The sequence below is a fragment of the Pollicipes pollicipes genome, unplaced genomic scaffold (assembly GCF_011947565.3).
Source record: "Pollicipes pollicipes isolate AB1234 unplaced genomic scaffold, Ppol_2.1 Scaffold_3447;HRSCAF=4054_pilon_pilon_pilon, whole genome shotgun sequence".
Lineage (NCBI taxonomy): Eukaryota > Metazoa > Arthropoda > Thecostraca > Pollicipedomorpha > Pollicipedidae > Pollicipes > Pollicipes pollicipes.
In genome coordinates, this window is record NW_023596297.1 from 30,993,688 (window position 1) to 30,999,664 (window position 5,977).

The following is a 5,977-nucleotide window of genomic DNA, read 5'->3' on the forward strand; positions in this document are numbered from 1 at the left end:
GAACTGAGTAGTCAGGCGGCCGCAGTGCTGCTCTTACGCAGATGTATGTTTGCGTGTAGCGCGACCCAAATGCTCGGTTTCGCTTTTTTGGGACTAAGAGACGGTCGACCCTTTTCGTTGTCTCTCATTTGACCTCAGACGTGACGGCATGAAGAAACATAGGTCATGGTATGACCAAGTACCAGTGGGGACCGCCCGGGATGCCGGATTTTGCACGGTAGTAGCTGGGTCTATCCGTCAGTGTATAATGCCTTGGGAAAGAACAGGACGCAGCCCGTTCTCTCCCGACGTGGTGCACGCCAGACCCTATGAGCTCTTGATGGCGGGATGTTCGGGAGGCCTCATGGGGGGAGGAGGGGGATAGCAAGGAGCCGGGTCGCTGGACGCCGTAAGGCGTAAGAAAACGCAGGTTACGTCGGGCGCTCGCTGTCTGCCGAGGGGCTGCACCGTCCCATTGGACGCGCTGTCGACTTCCAGGTCTCTGGAAGACATGCCGTGGGCGGTGCTTTGAAAAGTTCACTCCGGCGGGCGGTAAGCGAAGGCGCAGAAACGCCGGAGATAACGTCTCCGTGCTGGCCGAGGCGCTGCCTAAAGCGTGCACGCGGCAGCGGAAAGCTGCGAACGGTGAGCGTGGCCGAAGGAAGGGTGGGCCGTCCCACCTGTGGACGAGACGCGGGGGAGCGTTATTTGAATAGAGGGTCGTCACCCAGGGGGCCAGGCGAGGGAACAAGTCGTCGTCCAGCTTTGGACACCTGATGCCGGCCCAGTAGCTCCTTCGGTGTTAAGCTGATAAACTAACCAGATATGTTTCAAATAGGGCATGCACGTGGTTTCACTAGGAGTTTAAATACGTTGAACAAGCTAAATTTAGCTTAACGAGGACCCGTGCAGACGTGCCAATTATAAGGCCAAGCCGCTGATAAAACAGGAGAGGGGGGGGGGGGAGGGGATCCCAACTGTGTGCGAGCCAGAAATGAGTGGGGTGATGTGGGTGTCAGCAGATGCGTAAGCTTGGAGTGAGTATGGTGGGGCACCAAATGCATGAAGTCTGTGTGAATTAGTTGAGGCCGAAGGGGGTTCCCAGGCTCGTTATTCAGCGGACTCGTGCCAATGTAATTCACCGGTAGTGTGGGATTCCTGCAAATTTGGACGCATAACCAATGCATCTGGTTAGGTTTTCCCCATTTCAATATTACCATCAGCTAAAAGGTAGAGGTGGGGCACCGTGGTTAAGGCGCACGGTACGAGGAGACAACCGTGCATGGCGCTTGACCAGACCTACCATCTCGCCAATGCCCCGGTCACCCGCTTCATCCCGGCTCTGTGGCTCACATGAACGTGTGTTGACATCGGGTGTATCGGAGCCACAAGGTGCCGAGTCGTGCGCTAACATCATCTGGCTCGTATGTTGACCAATGGGCCCGTCAGTATGAATTCGCTCTTTTGTGGAGGCGTGACAACAGTCGCGGGCGACGTGCAAACATCCAGCGGCGGTCCAGCAGCAGGGCAGCGCACACACCCCTCACAGAAAGCCCCTCCCCACATCTACGGCTGCCAAAGGTACCACGCCTCGGAAGCCATCTTCCCTAACGCGTGCTAGTAATCTGAGGCCTTACTGAAGCTTTGTCAACCGACGATTACAGGCCCCGGTGACCACGAGCCGCATCCTGGCAAATACCTATTGCTTAAATAATGATGCAATGACACTACCATGTCTGATAATCACAGCAGCGCACAATGCGGAAACTGGACACCCTGTTGTTACGAGCGTCGCCTGTTGTTGGCTGAATTTCCCACGACTGGGCTGCTAATGCCCGCTTGCAGCGTCTGGCATTCGGCCACAGGCATTTATCTTTCAGGCCGGTCAATGTCACATGGGGCACAAAGCGGATTCCAATGGAACAACACCAGCTTTTTGTCGGTGGCAGGAAAAGTGCCGCTCAGGAAAGCTGCGACTTCTGTGCAATTAGCTGACGGTCTGGCGGTGGTAAACATAACTGAAGCATGGGGAGACGCAATGCGCTTGAGTGTGCGGTTCGGGACCGGGGCTGTGGGATGAGCAGGCACTATCCATGGCCACTATAACCACCAACATTTAGTGAAAATGCTGATAACCAACAACTAAGGTATTTTTGACTATAGGCACAGGCACTACGTGCAATGCTGATCTCGTGTCGGTGGTCATCATGATCACCGACGTGATCCTGATCAGATGATCATGAATTCTTAGTAGTACAGCACTAGCTACAGCCCGCAAAGAGACCTCTGACAATTACCCCACCAAATGCGTACTTCGGTCCAACAGTTCGTCATCGAGTCTCACACGCTCGCACGCATCTTCTGTTGCTTAGCGGCGTGGAGTGGTTGCGACAAACACGGTGCCACACGGTCACACGGCGCCACACGGTCACGCGGTGCCACACAGCCACACAGTGCTACACCACCACACAGTGCTACACCACCACACAGTACCACACCGCCACACGGTGCCACACGGCCACACAGTGCCACACGGCCACACAGTGCCACACAGCCACACAGTGCTACACCACCACACAGTGCTACACCACCACACAGTGCTACACCGCCACACAGTACCACACCACCACACGGTGCCACACGGCCACACGGCGCCATACGGCCACACAGTGCTACATCACCACACAGTGCTACCCCGCCACACAGTACCACACCGACGCACGGTGCCACACGGCCACACGGTGCCACACGGCCACACAGTGCTACACCACCACACAGTGCTTCACCGCCACACGGTGCGATTCCATGTCATAGTGCCGCACGGTGCGTCGATTGTCTCTGGTTCCTTGCGCAGAACACGTATGGAGCCGATGCTGGCCCTACTCAAAGTACCTACCTTCTCAACATATATCTTGGCGATATTAGTATGCCGCGCGAGATCACATACCTCTCTAAAGCACCTATTAAGCCCAGGCAGATGCTGACATAGCATAGTCTTATGCCCATCCCCGGCACCGACACCACGGGAGTGGAGCTCCTGCAGCTAAGCTTTCCATCAACAACGCCCAACGCTCAAACAGTGCTCTTGACCGCCGCGCTTTCCACAAATCCCCGCCTCTCCACTGACGTCATCAAGAGGCATTCAATGTCGACCATCTGGTAAGCTGTGTGGTTAAAAGCAGCCGCTTTCTCGGACCGGAAAATCTGGTCTGAAATGTACAGCCTAGGCGAGCGAGAGAACCAGCGAGCCATCGCGAGGCGTGCAAACCATGGACAATCGGAGCAACAAAAGCGCCAGTTGTGTTACAAAAGTTAGTCAACTTAACCCAATAATACAAATAGCGTTGCTGACAGCACATGGCCTCTCGCTGAAAATCCTCAGAATCCTAGCATTCTTGTAGACACTTGTCAATTGCAGAAGCGTTTCGGTTGGCCCTTACCAACACGTCCCACAACTATTTCACACCAGCACAAATCGGCAGCAAACTATCTTTTAACTACAAGCTATATATAGTTATACCAGCTCAAAACTCTCTGTCATTAAAATGCTCAAAATTTATCATGATCGCATTCCAGCCAGATCCAACTTTGCGGACTTTGCGGACAATGCATCCGGGAAGCTCGATCTGAGCCTGTAGTCTGCTGACGTGCATGTCTTAGAACCGACATCGGGTGTGCTGCTCGAAATGCCCAGAGCTTAATGTTTGCTCCGAGCAAAGGTCAAATCGGCGTGAGACGGATGAGGCAGACGCTGCTGCAAAATGTAGCTCCTTTGGGGCAGACGCTGCTGAAATATGTAGCTCCTCTGGGGCAGACGCTGCTGAAATATGTTGCTCCTCTGGGGCAGACGCTGCTGAAGTATGTAGCTACTCTGGGGCAAACGCTGGGGAAATAGGTAGCTCCTCTAAGGCAGACGCTGCTGAAATATGCATCTCCCCTGAGGCAGACGCCGCTGAAATACGTGGCTCCTCAGGCTGCCAAGCCATAAAATCAAATCACTATGTATTCCTCCCTTCCTTTCTCCGACGCTTTCACTCTTCCCATTCCGTTCATGTGCGAATTATTTCCATTACAGAATGAATGAAGTTGTGCGATTTTAAGCAGTTTGAAGATGGATATGTAATGTTCATAGCACGTAGGCATGCCCTGTGTCTACATCAGGACGCAGCGAGTTAGTACGGAACCTAAGCCTGGATAGGTCGTAACCAGGAAGTGTCTGGAGAGGGTGGTGTCTGGAGAAGGTGGTGTCCGGAGAAGAAGAGAAACAAGTGGTGTCCCATAGGGTGCGATAAATGTCCCACCAACACGTTTAGAACCATCAACCAAGCCATGCAGGGCAAGAAACCCACACAGGGAGTTGTAACTCATGCCGCCCCCAAAGAGTTAAACGAGTACTTTGGGGGCTGGGCCCCCGTGTCGCTGGTGAGGACGAACCAAGTGGGGGCCCTTTAAGGCTCCATGCTGTCTGCCCACGTTAGGCGCCTGTGCCTTTTCCCATCTGCCAAAACCCATGGCTATCGACTCTCTCCGTCCTCTCTTTTTTATGAATAATTCAGGAGGCTGTGGGACAGACGAGTTTGGATTAAAGCTGTCAAGATTTGTTAAAGATCGGTTGTCACGTCATTCCTCACATTATCAACACTAGTTTGAATTGCCTTACTCTTGTCCGTATTTGTCCTGTGAATATCCTTACTCCTGGAAGCATTACATGGAACATTCTAAGGGTGGTGCAGCGACTGCTTTACTCCTGCTCCCCATTTTCCAAAGAGACCGTGCTCCTTACCGTATCCAGCCATACCTTGTCGCCACTGACCGCTAGAAACTTACCCTTCATTACCTTCTGGGTCTTTCGATCTTTCTAAAGGCTTTGATGAGATCGACCACACGAAGCATTTCTCAAACTTCAAGGCAGTTTCATTGATCCTACCTGGCTCGCTTCTTACCTCCGTGGTCATACCCAATCTGCTTGTACCGTTGATTGGCATGGTAATCAACGCACTTCCAAGCCCCTGGCCGATCCAAGGATCCTTTCTAGGCCCACTCCTCCTTCAGATATTTGCCACTGACATGTCTCAGTTCGCCTCTCACGTGCACGTGGCCAGGTACGCTGCTGATACCGAAGTATTTATATTTGGAACAAGATTTCCTCCCACGGCTCATTGCTACATTGGAGCAGGCACCTGTGTCTTTAAGGATCTGGTTCCATTCCTACAGTCTGACAGTAAATGCTGGTAAAACGAAACTTATAGCTTGTGGTTCCCGTCAATACTGCAAGGCATGGCTACGATGCTGCTCGGTTCCGCGAGGACGCAGTGTGTGAAGGTTTCACCGTGAGGACTCTTGAAGAAGTGTTCGACGAGCACCTAACATGGAGCTCTCAGGATCTACCCTCTCAAAAAGTGAGAAGGACAACGGTGGTCACCGACGGTGATGGCAAAGCACATCGGGTTGTGCCGTGTGAGTCATCAGATCCCGCCTGACTTGTCTAACCCGGTCAATGTCTCGTTCCCTTCACACGCTTGCTGTTACCTCGTCATCTATGACAATGGGTCGGAGAAAAGGACACAAGGCCCCCAAAGGATCTTAAGCTCTGCGCTGTGCGTCGTCTCCAGCCGTCGCAAATTTGATTATATCTTGGTCGTGTGCGAGGAACAGGGATGACTTACTGCCAGTCGGCTCTATCAACAGCGCGCCATTAACTTGCTTCGCAAAATACGTGTTACCGGCGATTTGCAACCTCTTGCTTCTAAAATACAGGACAACTCTTCTCTCCGCTCACGCTCTACCCGCCAGGACGCTGATCTGCTCTCCCGCGCGCGAGGACGGAGGCGGGTAGGTGGTGCCGCTGTACAGTGTCGCGCAGCTCGATGGCGCTTTACCTCTGGAACTCCGCACTTTGTTACTCCCGCCTAAAAAGTGTGAACAATGTAATCACATGGCTGGAACTTGATGTACATATATATATATATATATATATATATATATATATATATATATA